Source organism: Plectropomus leopardus, chromosome 15, assembly GCF_026936395.1.
Source record: "Plectropomus leopardus strain MGB_pleo_1.0 chromosome 15, ASM2693639v1, whole genome shotgun sequence".
In the NCBI taxonomy this organism is placed as follows: Eukaryota; Metazoa; Chordata; class Actinopteri; order Perciformes; family Serranidae; genus Plectropomus; species Plectropomus leopardus.
In genome coordinates this window covers 17,512,149-17,536,420 of record NC_142190.1, presented here as the reverse complement: position 1 = coordinate 17,536,420, position 24,272 = coordinate 17,512,149, and the positions used below count along the sequence as shown (strand labels likewise).

At 38.2% G+C, this 24,272-nt stretch overlaps 1 long non-coding RNA gene across 2 annotated transcripts in view; it reads right to left on the bottom strand.

Annotated features, from left to right (window-relative positions):
- Positions 1–23,666, bottom strand: part of LOC148187265 (uncharacterized) — a 175,475-nt gene extending 151,809 nt beyond the window's left edge. For both annotated transcript variants that reach the window (XR_015778934.1, XR_015778933.1), the window contains exon 1: positions 23,386–23,666. This is a non-coding gene — a long non-coding RNA (uncharacterized LOC148187265). The remainder of the gene's footprint in view (positions 1–23,385) is intronic.
- Between the last annotated feature and the right edge of the window lie 606 nt (positions 23,667–24,272).

Here is a 24,272-nt window from a genome sequence, read left to right as displayed (position 1 = left end):
GAATAAAATAACATATATTTTATTACCATAAAGGTATCTATTTTGTTTACCAACAGAAATGGCCGTTTTTGTTGATTTTGTGTTTCTCAATCTGCATGTGAGATTTCAATACTTTATTTTTAACAAAATTATTTAACAAAAAATATATGTTACCAACACAACACCAGAAAAAATATATTCCCCATAAATATATTTCCCATGTCTGTACATTTTTAAGAGTCTTAAAAGATGATCAATTCAGTACCAGTTAAGGCCTTATTTTTAGATTTATAAATTCAATGCCTTTCAAGACTTTTTAAGGAGCTGTAGGAACCCTGAATTATCAGCAACGTACTTAAAACACGGACAGACACACTCCCAAGACTGGCTCAAATATCCTCAGAACTTCGTAGCCTGCAGGTATCATTCAACCTAAGATACGAGTTCACAGAGGAAGAGCCAAGGCATCCTCTGCACTATACAACAGGGGGAATGTAAAGAAACTCATGTAAAAACAGCATCTGTGTCTTCCCAACTTTAGTGATGAGTGAGCAGCAGTGTAGCTCTGTGTCACTTTCTGCAGACCTAAAAACCGTATTTCCGTGGCCATAGGAAAAGCTCACTGGCCCCCATCCCACCCCTTGTTTTGGCTGGCAGATGTTGTCTTACCCATGGGAGCCTCAGGTTCACATTCATCCTGTTCTGCCTTGAAGAGGAGAGCCCCGGCTTCCAAATTTAGACACAGTATATCTCAGTAATTGACTCTATTTCAGTTCTCCACCAAAGCAGTGCTGTTTTCTAAGTACAAGCAACAAAAGGCTCAAAATGTAGAGAAAGCCAATCTGTGCAGTAATTGTAATGATGGAACGTGTGAGGCTTTACTTAACATACAGAAATGGTGTAATTTTAATATCCAGCTAGTTTAAATTACAAAAGAAGTTTCTTGTAATTTTAATCATAAAGTTTCCCATAAAGTATTAACAGTGCAACAGAGGCAGGCTCTGAGTGAGAGTGATGAGTGCCAACACCAGCCAACAAATCATACTGAAATTATGATTTAAGAATTCTTGCTAATGAAGAAAAACTTGAACATTAGTAAACATAATCATAAAATACATAAGCAACAAAGTGACAGATTGATGAGGACAAACATAAACATACTATACAAATAGAAACATAAAAATAAGCAGTAAAAACCTCTGCAAAAGCCTGCAGTGGAGTGGGGCTGATTGCCTACTGAACTTCCTGGATGTAGACAACTGGAGGGCACAAATAGAGCCTCTCAAACCTGTTTGGATCTCAGTGAACTGAACAGAAATAGACCCTGCAGACTGTACAGTAGTGGGCAGGATGGAGAAGTAAGTGGGCAAAAGAGAGCGAGAGAGAGACAGAGAGAAAGACAGATAGGGAGCCAAAACAGGAAGCACTATATGCAAGGTGACAGATTGGCCCGAGCTCGGAGGGTGTACTTTCACCAGGCAGCATGTCTGTTTCCCATGGCCAGGGGGTTCTTCAGATGGCCATCTATTTCAGAACCCTTTTCTGTGGTTATTTTTACTGCACTACGATTACAGCAGCCTGTCCTACTTATGATATTTACAAGTGAGAGGGTTAAAGTCATAATTGATCTGATGCAATAGCCTAATCCTAGCATATGAAGTAATCTGATAAATGTTCTTATTTTATCCCAGAGTGAGAAAATCAGTTCATGTCCTTACTATGTAGGCCCTCAGTTATAAACTCCTGGTTGTCAATATGCTAAGACTAAGTTTTCTTGGGTGAGAAATTGGGCCCTTCTTAAACTTTCTGTAGCACACAGTCTAGAGTGCAAGGGGCAAGTGCACTTGTGTGTCCAACTCTATTTTTGCGAGTAAAATTGCACATAGTAAAGTGCAAGGAGCAAAGGAGTTCTATTTAGTCCCTGAATTAATCACAAGTGTGTTTTAGGCACAACCTGAATTCAACCAATCAGTTTGTCATCTCTAATTTCTTTTAAAACCAGTTGTACCTGCAGCTTACACAAATGGCAGATTTTGCAAATTGAGGAAGTGAGCAGTTTTCTGCTGAGAGTAATGTGAGTAGTAATGTGACTGAAGCAAATACTGTGGGGTATTTAAGCTACAAAACTCAAAGCTGTAGTTATATTTTTGACAGAGGAAACAGAACTTGACTTTTAGCTTCTAAAATGACCAATGAAGTTACGCTGCTCCTCATGTGTAAATACACATAGTGTCTCATAATGAGGAGTCAGACAACAGCTCTGCTATTTCCTCTGCTATGTTCACTTATTTGAGAATGCAATTAACAATGTATTATTTCACCCACCCACAACCCATTTAAGCATCCCTGTATTTGTCTCTGTCTTTGTTTGTTTGTGTTTGCGTATGCATGCTGTGAACCCGCCTATGTAGGCACATCTTACTAGGGGTGTGCCATGTCATATTGTTCATGATAATACAAGTATAATTTTTATTATGATAAGAAAATTTCAAATCTTGATAATGGCAATATTCCAACTTGATGATATAATGCTGTCATACTATTAAGTAAAGAAAATTTGAGGGTAAACTGCTACATTTATACGGACATGGAGAACAAACACGTACTTTATTGTGTGCCAACTCACTCACTAAAATATCTGCAGGTGCAGACGCTGTGGGAGAAACTGACCAATTTACTGACCTCCCTGTGGAGGAGAGAAATAGTTAAAACAGCTTAAGAGGAAGATAAGAACAAAATTCTTTTCACTTGTAATCATCACCATCTGTGCAAATGCAGATACACACCAAAATGATATTGGCAGATTTTCAAGTTAACAAGAAAATGCTGCACAAAACATTAGGTATGGGCCAACTCAGCTGGAGAGGAAAACTGTATTTAGTTTATTCAAGCCAAAGGTTTAAGTATACAGTGCAACAGAGTGACTACATTTATGTAACCAAGCACAGTAAAGATAGGGCTTCTGCATTTTTCAGGGCCGGTTCACCAAATACTTGGTGATGCAGGGCTGTAATTGTAAGCATGACCTCTGGATAAGGGAGCTGGTACTTCTAACCACCAGAGAGCCACGGCAGCCAAAAAGTTGCCCCTTGCAGGAGATGATAAGGGAGATAGAGTGGATGGTGATAATACCTTTTCAGAGACAAGGACAGAGTAGCAAAAAAGGAAGAACACAATGTCATGCCCCGTCAGCTGAAAAGTGAGCGCACATTCACTGCATTATACTGAGCGCAGGTATCAACTGACAGATCTGCATGTGTGGGCACAGAAAATCAGACACACTCATTATGGTGCAAATACTTATATAATAGACACATGCAGTTAAACCTAACATCTGTCACCCTCCTTTTGTACTTTTAAGGGGGCACTAGGGTGAATTGCACAAATACTTGAATGCACTTAATGACTTATAATGTGCAGCTTCAAGGGAGCACACTAGGTTGGAGTGAGTGCCAGCAGAATAAAGGGAAACTTGCCTTTTGAAAGGTCAGAGCGAAAATAAATGTGATGATTGAAGAATAACAGTCCTATAGATCATTTCACAATGAGTTGAACACAGAGAAGGTAACATAAAACGATAAAAAAACAAGTGCTACAATGCAAAAATAGATGAACAGAAATTGCACGCTGATGCCAACACACACACACACACCTGCAAAAACACTGCAGCATGTCATCACAAATTCTGTCCAAGCACAATGACTGTGTCACCTTGATGAATATAAAATATTAACTAATCTAACAAATTTGCTGGTATTGGCCTAAAGACAAAAAGTCCATTAAGCAACAGAAAGAAAAACTAAAGCTATCTATCTCCTGTACCAAGTCCAACATCTTTTAGGAAATATTCTCAGAGACTGGCCTTTTAATCCTAAACCAGGATTATTTATCGTATAGCTTTGTCAACCTCGGATTTTTGAACATCTGGCTTTGTTAACCCAGACTTATGTTTCACAACGTTATCTTAATCTAGGATTGTGTAACACTAGGCTCTGTCGCCCCCCGGATTATGCATAATACATTTTTTTAAACCAGGATTATTTATCATCAACTCAATTAATCCCACATTAGGTACCACCTGGCTCTTTTAACCCAGAATTATGTATCATCTGTGTTATTTTTTATTATTTAGCTCTATTAATGAAGGATTACATGTATGCATCACCTGGATCTGTTAACCCAGGATTTTGTATCATCTGATTTTTTTATCTAGGGGTTGTGTATTATCTAGTTTTGTTAACCCAGTATTATGTATCATCTGTCTTTGTAAACCCAGGATTATGTATCATGTGGTTTTATTAACTCAAGATTCCGTATCATCTGGTATGGTAAACCTAAGGCTATGTATCACGTCGTTTTGTCAACCCAGGATTAGGTATCATCTGGTTTTGCTAACCCAGGATTACCGGTAGATCTATGTATAACCTGGCTCTATTAACCCCAGATTTGATGGATCCTCTGGTTTTGTTAACCCAGGATTACATGTACATCTATGTGTAACCTTGTTCCTTTAACCCAAAGTTTGATCTGGCTTTGTTAACCCAAGATTTTATGTGTCATCTGGTTTTGTTTACCCAGGATTGCATATCATGTGGCCCTGTGAACCTGGAATTACTTGCACCAGCCACCAAAATCTATTTGATTATTTTCCTGGCATTGTTGATCTAGGACTACCTATTTAGTGGGGTTTCTGGCCTCAGAGAATTTATCACCTGACCTAATTAACACAGAATTGTTCATCACCTGGTTCTGATAACCCATTTTATGTTGACACAAAGGAGTTTATCTCTGCAACAAAAAGGGACTTTTCAACATCAATGAATCAAAAGTGACCTTATAATAGATAAGACGTTGACGCTTATCCACAAGGGGAAAGAATCTCGCTGTAGCAGAAAATGTTATCTGACTCACTGGAGTAAAACATCTAGAGTGTAAGCTCACAAATAGAATATAAAAGGCAGACATGCAGTAGAAATTGTAGTACAAAATCATCTGTAACCTCAACCTACATGAACTATGTTATTTGTGAATTGTATATGGATTACTATATAGTGTTTAACAGTCACAAAGAGTACAAATTAGCAAAACAAAAAACAGAAAAATGTATTTCTGTTTCTGCTGCTGGAGCTCAAGAACATTACTGAGGGGGGAACTGTCTTAAAATGCATATCACTGCCATTAACAGTAAAAGTAAAATACTTTGCTGTTTGACTGAGTTTTAATTAATGTACATCTACAGAGACACTGCAATGCACTATAAAAGGCTTCTGCATACTTAATGAAAGATTTTCAGTGTATTAGAAAATAGTAACTGGCGACTGGTAGGTTACATTTATACCACATCAAATAAGGTTAGCTTTGCAGCAGATGTTACCATGGTGATCTTTCCCAGTTAACAGTGAGTCACCACAACAATCAAGGGATGGAAAGTCGTAGTTCACCCCTGCAGAGACATCTTGCTAAACTGAATTTCGCGTTGAATACAGGGCCCCTGGATTCAGCTGGTCAGCTTAAAAGCAGTCATTGGGGTCTGCTGAGCCTTGGTGTCTTTTTGGGGGTTTTTTAAAAGGGAGAGGGTGCTGTGGTTGTTGATTTTTGCAAGTTAAGTGACATAATAAACTAATTATATGTAATTAATTATATTCCACAAAACATCCAAGCAGCTGGGATGACTTAAAATATGTGCTTGCGAAGACAAAATTAATATCTAGGGATAACACACTTTTCTTATCTTTCTCATGTGAGCAAAATTGGTCTTCCTCATACACAGACTGGAGTGTATGAATAGAACTAAGTCAGCACCTTTCCGCAGGTGTATTATGCACCTGGGTTGTTTATTCTCCAGATACAAAAAGAAAACTTGAGCAGCACAGAAGATCTCTACATTAACCACAGTGTTAAGGTGGGCACCAAAGACTAGTGTCACCAATTCAGCATTTGACCAAATGCTTCTTTTCCTAAGATATGATACTAAATATTGGCCAGAAAGGTATTTGTGCAAATTATCATAATGTCAAAGTGCAGTTCAATGATATAAAATGTCATCACTTCAACATCATTATATAACCATTTAGACATTTGTGAGAAACTTTGTCATAACTGGGGTATGAATTCTTGAGTTATGGCAAGAATCATGTGTTGTAAGCTCAACACAGAGAAGCAGAAAGGTGTCTACTATGCATAACTATTTTGGCAGCAATGTAATTTATGGTGATGAAATCTCAACCATCTTCAGCAACATACTCCCAAATGTCTAAGTAGCATGATTAAAGTGTCATCAAAGTTCCATATTTTGCAGTGGTCGGGGCCTACTGAGATATTCATGCAATCACCAGCCTGTCAGTGCCTGTCAATCATGCAATTCACAGAGACAAAACATAATGCAAATACGACATATGAAAAGTCTATGAAATAAACCACAGAAATGGATTCTGACACATTAGTCTGCACACATATGCAAACAAATAACGTGAAATCACTATCTGTAGAAGACTCTAAAAGAACAAAAAAGACGCAGGTCCATGACACCAAAATGAGCCTTGTACGTGCAATTTCCCAGTGACCAGGATGGATCCACCACCAGTTATGTTGCAGAGCAGCTTACTAGAGCTATCAACCCTGCTTCAGTCACACAGTGCACCTTTTCAAACGAGTGAATGGGACATTGTCACCAGAGTCTAACAGCCAATTAGTTCACCTCTATGTGATGGAGGCCACGCCCTAAATGCAGCGAGTGATGGCAGGACTGATACTTCCACAGACCCCTAAGCATTAATCAATCATAACCAAGCAATCAAAGTTATGGTCATTATCTCCATTAGAGGAAGGCAGCATAGGTGTGCTGAGAGGTCATTTGAGGCGAAAGGACACTGCAGGCAGGGGCTCCTGTCAAAAGCTACAATCAAAATCAACACATTATTATATAGCCTCAGGTCTGACCTCTTCATCTGATAGATATGCTATTTTAATTAATAAGTGCTCAACTATGTAGATGAATTAACATGTGATACAGCAGACTTTATTATTCCAGAATCCCTTATTTAAACTGAACAGCATTGTCTTCAAAGTTATCATGCAATTGTTCGCCTTGATGTAGACACCTAACTATCTTCCCTTCACAAAAATGTTTCACATTTCCGGTCACGTCATATGTGGAGTTGCGTGAAGAAGTTTGTCAATAAAATACATGTCCTTGTATGTGTGAAATGTTTATCCTGATTTAAGATTCTGAATAAAATTCTGAGCTGCTAACTTACAAGTCTGTGACTGTTTTTTCTTCTTTTCTTTTCCCAAGGAACATGTTGCTCATCTCAGAGCACAACACTGCTATTCCTACAGCATGCAGAATTTAGTTTCTCTGCTCTGTCACTCCCCAGAGGGTCTTTCATAATGTACAGATTACTTTAAGGTCGCTAGGTTGCTGGATTGAAGCTGATGCTAAGTGACGGTGTTATTTTTAAAGTAAATTCCTTTTTTTTTTTAAGCCTGTGACGCATTTGACAAAAAAGGAAAAAGCTGTATATGTTTACTGTTCAAGCTGTTTTGAATTTAGACAACTCAGAAAGACAGTGGCTGCTGAAGAATCATTAAAATTCTGCCACTTTGTTGTTTTGTTTGTCAGGAAACGTCTTGAAAGCCTGAATCCTTGGAATCCTGTGATTTCCTGTATTCCCCATCAGCCCTCAAATAATTAAACTCTGGAAATAGGTGCATGTCTGTCAAGATGGGCTCATATGGCTTCTGTGTGTGTGTGTGTGTGTGTGTGTGTGTGTGTGTGTGTGTGTGTGTGTGTGTGTGTGTGTGTGTGTGTGCGTGCGTGCGTGCGTGCGTGCGTGCGTGTGTGTGTGTGTGTTTAAAACCTCCAGTAAGTTAAAAATTTAACCAACACTTCCTTGGCTCTAGCTTTCCTTCTTATTTGTCAAAAAGTGCCAGAGTATTAAGCACTGAATTACCTTCAAATACACGAGAGAAGAAGTCAGCAGGATTAGAGACGGTAGAGAAAGATGAAGAGCAACTGTCTCCATAAAGAAAAAAAAATATGTGTGAAGTAAACAGGGTGTACATGTGATTATTTTTATTTCTGTAAACCCTTTGTGCATGCATGTGTGGGTGCGTGTACATATGTCTCCATGTAGTATGTGTTAGTGTGTTAGCTAATGCTGCCATGACAGCAATGAGGGCCCCTTTAGATGGTGTTACTGTAGCTAAATTCAGTTACATCATCCTTGTAGTTGTTCACCCTGTTCACACTGCTGGCAGCACTTTTGTAACCCCTGTAAGGAGAACTATTCAGCTATACTCAGTTATTAATAGAGGAAGCGAAATGATGAAGAAAACTGATACACACAGTATAGTTTTCCAAAAATTTGATTTGTTCTAAAATTATGCAAAGAACAAGAATCTGACCTTCACAATTTTCCACCCAGACTTAAATTTGGTCGTCTTTCAAAGGTCAATAACGGTGTGAGATTTCGACACTAATGGACTTTCCTTGGCAAAAAGACTGTTTTCCAACATGGCTTAATGTAGGCAAATGGATACTTATGCATGCATTCAAGTAAAGTGTATTAGCCCAGGGTTTCCCACACCACTATTTGGGGCGAACCACCATGATTACATCAACATCTGCCACCACAAAAAGATGTTGATAATTTTAAAGCTGGACCGTTCATTAGGAGCACTGAAATTAGACTGCAATACAGTAATATTATGTCCGTATGATGATATGAGATGAGAGATCTGTCTTAGATTTCAGATATTGTAATATCCTGTTTTCTTTTCTTAGTTTTTAAGGATGGTAAGGGGTGTAAGGGGCTGGTTACAGACCAGGTGACATGGACGTTAGTCTCAGGTTAGTCCTGACATCCATCGGTCACATCTGATCAGCTCTGAATGGATCAACAGATCAATCCGACCTTCAAGTCACAAACTGCTGCTAAAGAAAACTCATCGAGAGTTCTGCCTGTGCTATGTCTTCACAGACCCACAAAATCCTCAGAATTTATAGGGGGGACACAGAATGATACAAGAGTCACACACGCCACCCACACAGTTTTACAAGTTTAAAACAAGGATTCATTTACATTTTCACTGGCTACAATTCGATTTTCAGCTTCAAAACAATGTATGCACTCTTACATTTGAAGCTGATTTACTTTCTTAGAAATACAGAATCAACCTCAGGTACTTTCCCAGTTCCCCCTACATGAAATCAATTTAGTAAGTTATGTCTTATGAGTCAGATAGCTGTAAAACTCAGACATTTTTATTCTACCAGCCAAAGTGGATGAACAAAATTAGTGTAGAAGGGATGGAAGGAGAAGTTTGACGGACGAGACATATGTGCAGCCCTCCTTCAGCTGCCCACACTTGTGCTCATGCAGCATGCAGGGTAATCCGGCGGCCAAAGAGCAGGCGGGCATGTGCAGGCTTGCCTGCAGGAGGCACAGAAGGTCAAAGCATTATGACAGAGTGGAAGACCACTGACAGGAGAGACTATGAGGTCAATACAGAAAGATATGAGTTAGGCAAGGGACAAATGACAGATGACAGACTATGGATGGAGACTCAAGTTCTGATTTTAGTAAAGACAGTGGACAGAAGATGAACAGAGAATATGTCACTGGTCGAGACAGTGGAAGTAAAAGAGTCAGTCAGGTGGAAAGAGAAAGAAATTGATCATAGGGTTGAACTAAGTATGATCTAAATAAAATTCTCCCGTCAGTGCAAACACTGGACAGCTGCACTGGTTCTGGGATGGCCCAAAACCAATTTACATGTAATATTGTATCTACATGCAAATATTATGGTGACAATCCAAGTAAACACAGCTATTCTGTTAAGACCATTGTCTGGTCAGAGTCCTGCCAACTAACATATTACCACCTCATTGTAACGTGCACACACACAATTTTCTTATTAACAGGATTCTTTAAAAGCAGAAGTAAAAAGGGGGTTTGAAACACACTAGGTTGCCAAAAATCACACAAAATCTTACATGTTATTTTGCTGTAAAACTAAATCAATGTCAGATAATAGAAAATTGGTTCTGAGTTCAGAGAATGCATTTCAGCCAATATGTACCACCTCTCCACAGACCGTTTCCCTGCCATTTAAAATTGATTGGGAAACACTTCTCAGACTACAAACAGCAACCACAGCTCTTCACATACCAAAATCTTGCTCCGATATTTCTGCACATATGTAGAATATATATATAAAGATCATTCAAAATGTGATTTTCATGGTTGTACATCAGTTTTGTTAATAAAGATGTTTTTAAAAACATTTTTTGTTCCACCTTGTAAGTATAATCCCTGAATAATATGCATCTCTTGTAATGATTCTTCGGTATGTATTGTTGTTGCAACACTGTCATGAGAAATGTGCAGTGACTACAACACAACAACTTGAAAAATGTCTTGTACAAAGTGCAGATGTGGTTTAAGAGACAAATACTACAAACAGCTGTCTTCATAATTTAGTTGTAGGTTATTTGTAGCTGTAGTTGCACACGTCACAAGAAAAATTAGGTGAGTCAAAACGGCTAAAACACTGTCAACCGGCTTTAACACAAGCGAAGCAAATGACTAATCGTGCGAATGTTATGAACACAAACGGAAGGATGCATGTAACTGTAGTGAGGGGGGATAGACAAGCAGATATCTCCAGGGATAGGAAAAATATATAAAAATAGAGCCAGAGAGAGAGAGAGAGAGAGATATACAGAGAAGTGGAGCAGAATAATGGGACCGCACCGGCTCCCCAGATCAATTCCCCGCCCACACCCTATCAGTCATGGCAATTATGCTTACCGCCTTGAAAGATTGACTGTAAGAAGAAAGAAAAAAAGACCCCTCTCGATTCTTTTAATTACAAAACTGCCTCTTTCATCTCCACAGGTTTACAGGTGCCCCACTGTTATATCTGCGTCACAAAAATGAAGAGGGGTGCGTTGTTCATCTCCCAGAGAGGGTGAAGTGTCCCTGCAAGGGAAGGTGTGTGTTGAAGGAGGCAGAGTAACAGAGGTGTGTGCATGTGTGCGTGCATGTGTGTGTGTGTTATGTCTGTGTGTGTTAGACTGCTGCGTCTCACAGAAATGTATAGTAATTTGAGAGGAAGGGAAACTAATACAGGTCTGTCAGGCCAAAAAATATCTTCCATCTCAGCACTGTTCTTTTCCACTGATGGATCCGTGGTGAAATGATTGTGATTTCCTGTTCTCCTGTTCATGACCACTTGATGACAAACAACTTCAAGAAGCACTGTAAATTACTTATAATGAAAGTTTGTTTGCAAAACCCTGCATTAATCATTCTTTTTTCCTAATGTTGCTCCATGTCTCACCATGATTTTATGGGCTGTTTTTGAGATAGTTAGGGCCTAAAATAAGATACATGTTGCTATGTTTCTAGGATTTTTTTTAAATGGCATTATTCCCTATAATGGGCATTTAGTTCCCAAAGTATTAGAATCTATTTTTGATGGGGGCTCAACTCTGTTGTTTAACCCATTACTGTTGAGTAACATTCGTAATGCTAACAGTTAGCCCTGTCACTATATGTGCGTGTGACTCTGTCCCAGGCAGAGAGCTCACAATCCCACAGAAATCAGAGAGACTATGAGAGGAGCAACAAGAGAAGGAGCAAATCAATATGCTGAGCATAGTTCTACAATGAAGAGAGATTTTTGTCTTTTTCAAATTGTCAAATTTGCTGTAAAGTTGCAGTGATCGAAAAAAAATGCTTAACTGTGAAGAATGCATGGGGATTGGCTGAATATGCTTCAACTGATGTGACTGCAACATTGCAAAATCCTGGAGGGACTGTCGTTTATACAAGCTGTTCATCTTATAGCTCTTACAGCTTTTTATTTCTAACCTCTTGTGGCCAAAAATCAACTGCGGCTTTAACTGATCCCTGCGAAACATTTGTACAACAGTCACTGATGATGCCACATCACATTTTGTCTTAAAAATGTTGGGTATGTTAAATGTAAATTTGTTCTTTAAAAAAGTGACTGCTTCACAGAATTTGAATCTGTCCTAATACTTCGGCCACCCTGAGATGAATAAAACTATGCAGATAAAAACCTTGTTTTCTGAAAAGCTTTTTATCCGGATGAAAGTACCTGCAAATCAAACCCACTAATCTGCATTTTAAACTAAATGTCCCACAGGTATTTATAAAGCTCCATTTCCCTTTATTTTGATACAGTACAGCCATGTAGAAAACAAGTGTAAAATATTCAGAAATAAGAAGCAACAATGGTAGCTGTGGCTTATGCATGATAAGAAACTTGCATCATGTTGTAGTTGTTAAAAGAAAACAGCTCATTTTCTGTGACATAAAAATACAAAAACACAATAGCCTATGTAAGTGCATTGCTTCTGCTTCTAAAAACAAACGCCCCAGTAAGCTTAATTTTCAATCACTACAATTTTGAAACCCATGTTTGTTACATAAGATGCCTAGATGGCTTATTGTTAAGGCATTTAGGGTGATACCGAAAACATAAAATCTAGTTAATTTGCCTACATTTTGTTTCTTTCTTTCACTTTTTTATACAGTAAAGTAGCAAACATCTGCCCTATCTCATTTATAGAACAGAATTGACACAGTTCTGTACTCTATTGAACAGCTTGTTAGTACAGCTTCTTCCTGTCATACAAACCGATAACTTACTGTCAAAGAAGGAACAGCCTATTTGAGTTGCGTATGAGCGAGGGAGACACAGCAAGATTGGCAACATAAGAAAATGCTGCTCCATTCAGACACAAAGACTGGCAAGGTGCAGAGCAATAACATTGACAGCGAAGGTGAGTGGGATAGAGAGGAGAAGGATTAATGAGGTGTCCTGTGCAAAGTTTATGTCTTGTGTAAAGCCACTGTGGCAATTTTACACACTGGCAACTCCAACTGGCAGCCTAAGGTGACTGAAAAATATATATGAATCTACAGTTAATGGCATAATGCCAGAAATGAATTCGATGAGGGAGAGAGAAAAGCCAAGGGCTGAAATTCAGTTCACAATGTCATAGAGGCCCGAAAAAGGGTTTTCCTCTTGAGCCTCTTTGGGTCCAATTACAGATCTGTTGTGAGCTAATGACCATGAGGAGAGGAAAGGGATAAGAAATAAGCAAGAGAGAGAGAGTAAGAAAAGGCACCTTTATCCTGTTGATTAATCAGTGTCCCAATTCTCTAAGTGGACACCAGCGATAATGACCCACAAGCAGCGCGGAGAAGTTATTGCTGTACAGTGATTATTATTGCTCCAACATTGTGGGATTCACCTCCATGTAATGAGGTCGACCATCACAACAATCCACTGGAGTGGTGCTGCTGCACTTGGCTTAAAGTTCAAATTTGTACATATGAATATTGTCTGTCAGCTAACTATTCAACACCTGGAGTGACATTACTTTTTTGTGCTGCTTTCAGACTCTTTTTTACAAGTATTTAATGCATGATACTCAACTTGCTTCACAAATTTACAAGAGCTATATTTTTAAAAAGGGAAATATGTCTAGGAAAAAAAGAAAAAAGGTAGGGAAAAATAGATTTATAATTATCATAACTGCATATTTAAAATTATGTTCCAACATGATTATGGTTTTTAAACAATTAAAATAATAAATTAATATTTTTTTAGGTTATTTTCTTGCACTTTTTACACATTTCTTGCTAATTTTTAGGGTAATTTCTTCTTTCGTTACTCACTGCCTACGTACAATGTTTTTGAAAGAAATCAAGCCCGCTTGCTTAGGTTTCAAAGGGTTAAGGTTTAAAATAGCTTATTCACAAAAATCAAAGTGAGGTAAGCTGTCTTTTGTTTGTTTTTGTTTTATAAGCCAGTAGCTTTATGTGTGCATACTTTGCTGATTACACACCGTGTTACCACCATTGTCCTTCTTTTCAATCTACAAATGTGCTTCAAATCCATCTTTGTCCTCCATAATATCTAGATGCTCTTTTCGTGAATAACAGTGACAATATTTTAAAATGAATACATGGCTTGCTTCTGTGCTGCAGACTTCTGCAACCCTGAATGGATGGAAAATGATGGATGGTTGGGTGGTAGAAACACTTTTATTGACTCTGCCAGTCTTTGCAAAAAAAAGCAAAATGTGCTTTTTAAGGTCCTCTAGACTGCAGCCCATTTTGGGTAAAATGGGATTACAGTGTTTCTTTTTCAGCCTGAGAGTGGAGGGTTTGCAGTGAGCTGAAAACCTTTATTCCCCCTGTGGCATTGCTTTATTTACTTCCTGAAAGAGGGTATATTTAGTAGGGTATTTATTTTAATTGCTGTGTCTTGCTGTAGAGTGTTAGTCATTGAATGTAACACAAGAAAACCAGATGACGTTTACTAACTCTTAAAGACTATCTTCAATTAGGGCTGGCTAATTTATCAATATTATATCAATAGCACTATGTGAGACGAGATATCGTCTTTGATCTCAAATATAGTTATATTGTGAGTGTTGTCTTTTCCTGGTTTTAAAGGCTACATTACAGTAATATCATTTTTGAACTTCCCAGGCTGTTCTAGCTTGTCTATCATTTGTCTTTACCTATTTGGTCATGATATCCACATTACTGATTATTATCTATCAAAAATATGTTTGTGTAAATTATTTACTAACAGTCAACCCTATAATGTCAGAATATTAAGATGTAGCTGTACTGGAAACATCAAGCGGTAGGCTGTAAGATTCTGCTCTTATGTTTTGGTTTTACAGTATTTTCTACCAAGTCTGTTTTGTCCGTCTTTACTCGGGTTCAACAGCATCACAGGGGATGGAGTAAAGAGTAAGACCAGAAAGTGCATTATGCTGAGTTTTTTAAAGCTCCCACAGCTCCTGACACCTTAAATACAAGGATAATCACACTTTAAATTGGGTCAGACATTGTCTGAAATTACCCACTTACATTTACAGTGTCCCGTGGAGAGCTTTATGAAATATGTGCCGTCATATTGTGGAACAGAAAAAAACTTCTGCTGTGTTTTACTCTGACCAAACATTTAACGAGTGTATGAATGAGAGAGCTTGTTTTAAGTTTGGTTCAATCCCTTAATTTACATACTACAAGTATTCAATTAAACTGTAGTGTAAGTATGATGCTGGCTAAAAATCAGTTTGACTTTAAGGCCACCATTAGCATGAAACATGACAGTAAATGTGAGTAAGCACCACCAATTCTGATCATACTATGAGCATGTTATGTGGGTATGCTGATATAAATTGGTAAACTGACTGCAGAGCTTTACACTCTAACTGCTGAGCCACAGCCATCGTTTATTATATCATAAATAAATGATTCATTACTAGATATACCACCTTGTGGTTGTATGCCTCTGCGAACCAGTCAAGTTGCACTTATAGTTTACAACCAGTCGCCAATTCGTTATGACCAAATGTCACATATTTAATTGGTGAATTAAATGTCACATATTCTTATTCAGGAGAATAAGATCGACACAATGTCACAGTGCCCTTGACCTATGACTACAAAAATCTAATCAATTCATTGTTGAGTCCAAGTGGAACTTTGTGCTAAATTTAAATCAGTTCCCCCAAGGTGTTCTTGAGATGTCATGATTACAAGAATGAGATGGATACAAGGTCACAGTGACCTTGACCTTTGACCACCAAAATCTAATCAGCCCATCACTGACTACAAGTGCATGTTTGTGCCAAACTTTAAGAAATTCCCTTAAGGTGGTTTCAGATACTGTGTTCATGAGAATGGGAAAAAATGGAAAACATAATGCCATGGTATTATTTTCTCACAGTGGAAATGAACAGCAGAAATGGAGGAACTACCCTGAGTAAATAAATTCTAAACACCTAAATTAACCTCAAATTTTTAGTGATAGAAATCATTCAGTATATTAATTTCTTGCATTATAACTGCCAGAATAAATGAGCAGTATATGCAAGCTGCTTTGTTTAGTTTCTGGTTGGTGATCACCCACTAAAAATAAAATTTACATGAAAATGAGATAGAGGTTGATATAACATAATTGTCTGTTGTTACTCTGCAAAGTGCTGTTCAGTGTTTAAATGCACAAAGCCTTGAGATGATTATGGGTAATGCGTGCTTTGTTTGCACGAGAGACAGATAAATGCAGACTGTCAGTCTGTTAGTCTGACACAGTTTTCGCAAGCAGCTTGGGATACGTTCATAATGGACTTGACATATTTAAAAAGCACAGAGGGAGCTAAGAATGCTGAATTCAGCATTGCTCCATGGAGGCGGCACTGCCTGCCAGTCATGCAGTGTTATGCAGTGAGATATTATGCACAAACGCATGCATATACACAGAACTGGGCGGACGTGGCCAGCTGTTATGAAATTTGCTCATTAAACAAATACATTTTGTTGCACTTGGAGCCTTGTGTTGAATTATTTGTGATAACATCAGGAAATAGATTTAGTGACATACTTTATATACATTATAAGCATAAATGTGTAGGTTATGACGCATAATGTACAATAACGTGGCCATGACCCATTTAGGCTAAAAGGGTTTCCATTCCTGCATGGGCGTGAGGAGGGAGAGACACATGTCAGCACGTGGACCATCATGTATGTAAGTCAAATGTTTCAGTCCTCTGGTTCATTTTTCAACAACTGTACTGCAGGCAATAACCCACAACCCTGCTGCACCCATTAGACTGAATCTCAAATATGTGGGAAATTTGTGGCAAGTGGGTGTCAGTAGGAATGTGGCTATGATATTCATATATTGCACCATGTGCAAACACTAGTTGTCAACCCTACAATATTGTCGTAATATCAACATTGAGGTATTAAGTAAAAAATTATTGTGATATTCAATTCTCCCCATATTGTACAGCCCTATCTTCAAATACTGAGAAGAGATAGGATTTGAGAGACTTAAGATATGATTTTTTATGTTTTAGTTTGGATTTTAATATAGTAAATTCAATTACATCTGGTCATTTGTTAACTGAAAGAAAATATCTGATCTAATTTTTGCTCTGCTTGGTCCCTGAGATGAGAGAGAGACAGTGAGAAAGGACTGAATGCTAAACTTCTGAATATGGATTCTGAATTATGGAGCCAGATTAAACTAGACCATTAAGAGATGAAGATCATGAGAAAAGAAGAAAGAGCAAGACAACAAATGGTATCCACTGATCTCAACTTTAAAAAAAACACTCATGTTCCTCTATATAGATCTTTAAGAAAAAAGTCATCCAGAAGGAGGTAAATAAACAGTATCTAACTAATCATTATTTATGGCTTTGTCACTCCATTCACTCTAAAACATGAAACTATCAGTTTGAGATGTATCCAGGGAGACCAGATTAATGGCTTAAAATAATGGATAAAAGACCAAAATGTAGAGGAAAGAATATGCTTTAAAATCAGACTTAGTGTGGTCTTACACAGTTGTCAACTACTGTGGTGCACTCTTGTGCAACACACCAACAGTGAAAGGGGTAACAAACATGACAAAAGATACTAGTGTATGCTAAAATCAGACAAAAGTGACTGAAGCATTTCTATTTATCATCTCCGATAGCACTATACTATGTTGTCTCTGTGCTTCAGTATAAAAGCTGCACTCTGTCCTCCTCGGTTGAATAGACTGCTCTTTCTGACCCAACAGTGTTACATGTAGCCAGCAGCATTGTTTTGGTACAGCAGGCTCCGGGGCTGCAGCTAATGGTGATGCTGCGTTGGTAATCAAGTGCTCAATCACAAACTGAAGGAAACCAATGCCAAACAGCCTGTGAAAGAAAAAAAAAACTGCACAATACATTATGTTTGTCAGCTTTTGTCCATTTGTCAACACAACTCTGACACAATAGATAGACATGGTGATAATATTACTTCCCTACTTACAAAAGTGAGGCCAGCTGTGGTAAAGGAGAGCCGCACTGCGACACTAGCGTTTTGTTTCAAAATAATCCATTATCCTTGATTTCAGATATTTAAAATGATCAAAACAGATAAATCATTAATATTTTCCATTAGAATTATACTTTTACATTATGTGCTCTTTAGATATGTCCCTTAATCTTAGCCCTCAGCTCTCGGCCAGTGCCGTTCCTAATAACAAACCTACATAAGCTCCATGCGCCACTGGATAGGTGATGGTATGTGCTCAGAGAGCCTGAGGCTTCACCCGCTCACTGACGATACTATGGGCTGTAGATCCAGATTAAAGGATAAATCTTTCAATAAAACACCTTGGTGCACAAAGGCTGTTATCATCTCATCCTTCTCCCGACCTAATGCATGATCTGTGTTTATGTTGTGTGTGCCTTAATGGCAGCATTAAATGACTTGAATATTGTGATCTAAAAATTCAAGCTTTATATATCTGTGTTTGTGGGCAACATTCAGCACCTTTTTTAAGAGGCATGACATAAATAAGTAACAGGATTCCTGTGTCTCTTGCCTCAGGGTGTTAACCTCCTCAACTCTGACAGACACCACAAGAGGGTCCATCTTCACAATTCATGTTGCACAGCCAAATGTTTGGCCTGCAATAATTACTTGAAACTCTTGTTGAGACCAGGAGGCAACCTCCGGGGCTGGAAAATGAAGCCAACACAGAAGTGCCAAAAACAAGTCCTCTAATGGCCGCTTGAGGCTGGCTTCAAGAGCGAGTCAATCGACATAGACACCCATGTTAAAATGCCCAACTTCACAGCAGAAATGAACATGTTTACAGCCTGGCACAAAAAGCGGTTTCGGTCCTTATAGCAATACCTGTGTATTTTATTAAGGCTTAAAGATACACATATTTTAGGGCTGGGCCGCTTGAGTTACAGGCTGTCCTCAAGGGGTCGCTACAATCTGGGAGTTTGATCCACACCTGGCTCCTTCACAGCGCCAACCTCTAATGGTCACCTCTGGCTCCAAAAAAACAAGATGGCAATGGACAAAATTTCAATTTTACTTGAGGTTATAAAACACCAGTCCACAAACCAGTGGGTGACGTTACAGTAACTATGTCTGTTATGTTATACAGTCTATGCATGAGACCCAGACATTTCCAGAGAAACCAAATATGCTGGGCTCTTTTACCTGAAAAACTATATAAAATGATGCAGAGCCACCTAGAATATATCTGCTTCATGTAATGGCATTGCATGGCATGTTGAGTTGGAACAAGCACATCACAGTGTGATATTCTCATACAATGTTTGATCTGAAGGAAACAAAAGAGGAAAATCAATGGGTTCACAGTGTTAAAAGGCTTGTTATTGAAAAGTGCTGCCATGAAAAACTTGACAGAACTTTAATTAACTGAATTCTTGCCCTCTGTGTTTGAATTGCTAAAAAAAAAAACAAGACTGATGTTTTGTCCAAATTCAACAGCACTGGCAACAGACAGAGGGATTAATTAAATGCTCTGCTGGACTGCATGATCTTGTTTAAAACAAACTTAATAACGTCAGCCAAAATGACAATAGCAGCTTAAAGTTGAATTCAAATCAGAAATGTGCAAGATGATAGTATCGACAATGTCAGCTCTCACCTCAGTATTGACAATGGAGAGAAATGCCTAAGCACCAGTGCATTAAATCGGAAATACCTACAGCTTTGCTATTTGGAGGGCATGCTTGCATAACAACACTTTTCCCCCAAAAGTACAGTCATTGCTGCCTTGGAAGGAAGAAGGAAAGGTGATCCTGCATATGGATAAAGAATTCAGGACACAACCTGCATCAACTGAATTATATCACTACAGAAAGCATCACTAGATCTCTTGGCAAATAAGTGACTGCTAAAAGGTGTACAGTGCAGAACTCACTGAGGTTTCCTACCATCAGCTTTTATTAAGTTAAGCCAATGTGTTTAGGTTACATTTCTCCAACTGCCCATCAAATGCATTCAGCATTTCTTCTGCATGCCTCCAGGGTTGGATCCCACAATTCCCAGAATCATTATTTTCTGTAACAATTCACCATTCACTATCAATATTACCATTACCTGTTTCTGCCAAATTTGGTTGGTTGATGCAAACATTTGCATTTTGCTGGCATCAGCTAAACCATTTCATAACTGCATCTATCTCTGTCCTGATTTTTGAGCTGTTTCAACATGCAGTGCAACCGATCACTTCTAATTGGAAGAGGAATGAGGCCAAACTGGTCACTTTGTTCTTAATGAAAGAAGGGGAAAGAAAAAGATGAAAGCAACTTAGCCAGCAAGATGACATACCCAAAGGAATATCAAGCAAGGAAGTGTAAATGGAGGCAGACATTATTGATAGGTGGATAAAATCAATATGGCATAGTAGTGAGATCTTTTGTGTGGCAATACAGTATTGCTGCTTGTATTTTACTTTTTTTTAAATAACAAAAAACATATTAATATTATTCAAAATAAATATTTGGTAGACTAGAAGATATTACATTTAATTGCTTTTTCAGTCCACTACATATATTTTGCTTCAAGAAAAAAATATTTAAGTGAAAATTAACTATCTTTATAACTTTATCTTGTTAGATAAAACAAGTGGTGACCAGTTTTTTTGTTGGGATCATAATTCAGTTTTTAAAAAACGGTAAAACATTTCAATACATTGCAATATATTTTATCACAATACTAAACATATCACAAAATGTTTGAAATCACAATTCTGTTGTATCCTGATAATATCACATTGTTGGGCCTCTGGTGATTCCCACCCCTAGCAGACACAAGGCACATGGTATGTTAGAGTAAAGTAAGCGCAACACAAAGGTTAATTCTTTCCAATACAGCAGCTAAAATGTGGTGAAACTCAGATTTACAGTGTACAATAGTGTGTGAGGCTGAAGTGCAATTTTTCATTACACAACATTCATGCATTCGCAGCTCACTGTGACCACTGAAACAGAAATGTGTCACAATGTCCTTGCTGGAGCCGTTCACATCTGACATTTTACTTCATGTAACATGTTGATGGCAGATCGGCAAAGACAGCAGACACGGGCACACAGCACTGGCGCACATGGATTGTCAGCGAGCTCATGGCTACTAGCGCCCGTGGACCGACATCACTCGCTCTCATTGCACATGACAGCCAGCAAACCTGATTGTGAGAAAAGGTGTGCGAGCACTCAATGTACACATCCAACCCAGTGTAACGCTTATATACATGCAGAAATGTACAGATGCCATATTATTACCGTATATGTTTCTTCAACACCACAGCTTATATGGCCTTAAAATATGCCACCTTTTAACTCAAAACTTACAAAACTCATATCATTTTGCATAGCTCTGTATCACTCATCAGGCGTGCTGAAACTGATTTCTGAGCAGGGAGAGGTGGGCTGTCTGCCATAACTGAGCGAAGCGAGAAGCCAGCATGGGGTACGACAAGGTGAGGAGGGGGTGTTATGAATCACACAAATCATTCAATACACATACACACACACACACACACACATAATTGCGAGAGCTTTCATAATTCTGTACAGTATTCTTGGAGTCCTGCAATAAATCCTATATTTTTAGATGGTTTTACGTTCATTTGGAGGCTGCAGTTTGTGGTGTACTGACAGACTATTATTTTTGTCCGCTAAATTTATATTAATGAGAAGGTTATGCTACATAACACAAGCACCTCTCTGTAAAATGCGATTCACTTCAATAGCACCAACCTACAGCCTCTGAAACGACCATATTATGTTGAGTTTATATATTTATGTGAAGGTCATATATCAAACAGCCTGAACACACTCTGAAGATAAATAAAATAGAAAATCATCAAGACGTTGAAGGTTGGAGAGTCATTCAGCATCGGTGGAAATATGAAGCGGAGTGTATCTCGTGGTTTTGAAAAATGCTGTACAAAATTGAACTTGACTGTTGGTAGAAATTGATAAATGAAATAAAACATGAGTTCACTTTACAGTATGATTGATTGCATGGAAGCACACTCCGACCGCTGATGTTCAGCAATGCTCCTCACAGTTATATATTTGCAAAAAATAAATCTGCTTTTTCTTTTTGTAGTGTTTGTTATTATTTTCAATATGGCTGACATAACTGAAAGGTAGTGATGCGCCCGCAAGAAGTGCTCATATGCCTAAGTATCTACTCAGGGGTAGAGTCACTGATCTACTGCAGTGGTATTTGATGAGGTAGGTATACTAAAAGGTAGATGGATAGGTTATCATGGAGGAAGTGGGTATGCTCTCCCATATATTCCAATGGCTTCTTTGGCTAATGAGAGAGTATACTGTGAAGGTATATATAACCCCCTCTACACTTCTGATCTACTGTGTATGTATCAACATTTATCAAAACTAGAGCCCATCTTGCAATGGGATGACTTCTGCCCTGAAAACAACAATCCATCACTTAAATGAAATGACAGGCAGGTGCGTACATACTTCCTACCTCTCTACTTCTGGCCCTGTTGCCTGGACCACACCTGTCTTCTAATTCGGCCTTCATTTTAATGTCCCCCACTCAGCTGTAAGGTTTAATAACTGCACCTTGCACAGTTGCAACATTATCACGTTTCCTAAAATCTGTCAACAGACAGACATATAAACACCCATACAATGATGCACAGAGAGAGACTCACAAGGTGAGAACAATACCAGCCACTGTGTTGTTGTCTAGGCTGGTAATAAAATCACTGATACTTTATCTTCATTTCCCAAAAAGCTATCACCCACCTAAACAGAACAGAGATTATTTTAGGATAATAAACAACCCCAAAAAGTGCACAAATACATCTACATACATAAATCATACAACCATTATGGCAGGTAAGCAGAGATGATATGAAGAATAGGACAGTGAATCTGTACATTGAGAGGTTGCTTTGACTGGAAAAACTGAAACCTTTGGTCCATTTTCTCTATATATTTTTTGTCAGAAAAACTGCAGAACCATGAAAACTATTAGTGGGCCTGCTGTCCCTCACTGGATGACAAAGAGAGATAAAACAACATAAAGACAGACAGAGAACAATAACAGTATGTCAGCCAAAAACATTAACTTTTTATAAAAGAATAATTGGGAATGAGCTTTGAGCAAGACAGCAGTCATGCTTGCAAATCAACACAATATTCCCTCTACTGCAGAGCTCGTTTGCTAAAAGAAAACCCCATGAAGAAAACCCTAAGGGAAACATGCAAATTAGTACAAACATAAATATTCATATTTAACCACAAACTAAATCATAGTGCAAAGCATCCAAATGCACATGCTAGATAACAACTAAAACAAACCGACACTTTTACAGGAAACTCATTTATGATCGTTACCTGAGCAAAAACAGAACACACCAGCAACATGCAAGCAGACAGGAGCAACCAACCATCAGACGCTGAACCACGAGCTGCTTAACGACCATAAACTACTGATCAGAGCCGGAAGCATTAAGCGCGCGTTGGCACAGGAAGCAGGTACTTACATTGATTTGGTGAAGTGAAGCAGTCATCTCTGGTGTCTCAGTGAAAAGTAATCCTTTTGGGAATTAGTCACGCCAGACAGAAAAACTCCTCTTCTGTCTTGATGCAGCGTTTTAGGCCACCTGCTCACGTGTGAAAGTTTGCAGATGCAATTATTTTCCACACAAAACCGTCCTCTGTCAAAATGACCAGACTGCTGTCAGTGTAGCTTGCAAACATGCTACATGAGCGACAGGGGCCTGTTCCTCTCATGTGGGATAACTGCTCCATAGGTGAGCACAGGTGGGCGTTTCACTGAGTGGACCGCCTTAATGCTGAAGGGTGCGTTTGATTTATGTCACAGCAGGTGCAGCACTTCAGTTGAAGTAGAGTACAGGTTTCACTTTATCAGTAATGTTTAACTATTTCTTTCGGAAATATCATTGTGTTTCCTTACTAACTTAATTACGTACTTTTAAGCAAACTTTTTTTTCATTAATTATTTAAAAAAAATTAAATAAAGTAATAAATAAATGATAAAAGAGAGGCAGTCCACACAACTAATATTACCTGTCATATAGCCCTTACCTGATACATATTTGAAAAAACATTTGATTCTGCTAAACAAATTAAGTGAAGGAGGTATTCAGATACTTTACTTGAGTTATAGTACTAATACCAATATTTGAAATCACTCTGTAAAAATACTGTGTTACAAGTAAAACTCCTGTACTGAAAATGGTATTTAAGTAAAAGTAAGTAAATATAAAAAGAACATATACTTAAAGTTTTGAAGTAAAAGAACTCAATGCAGAAAAATCTGAAAAATAAATAAATAAATAAATAAATAAATAACTACCCTCAAATATTAAAATAATTCAAAGTGGAGCTGAAAAAGTAAGCAGGATTT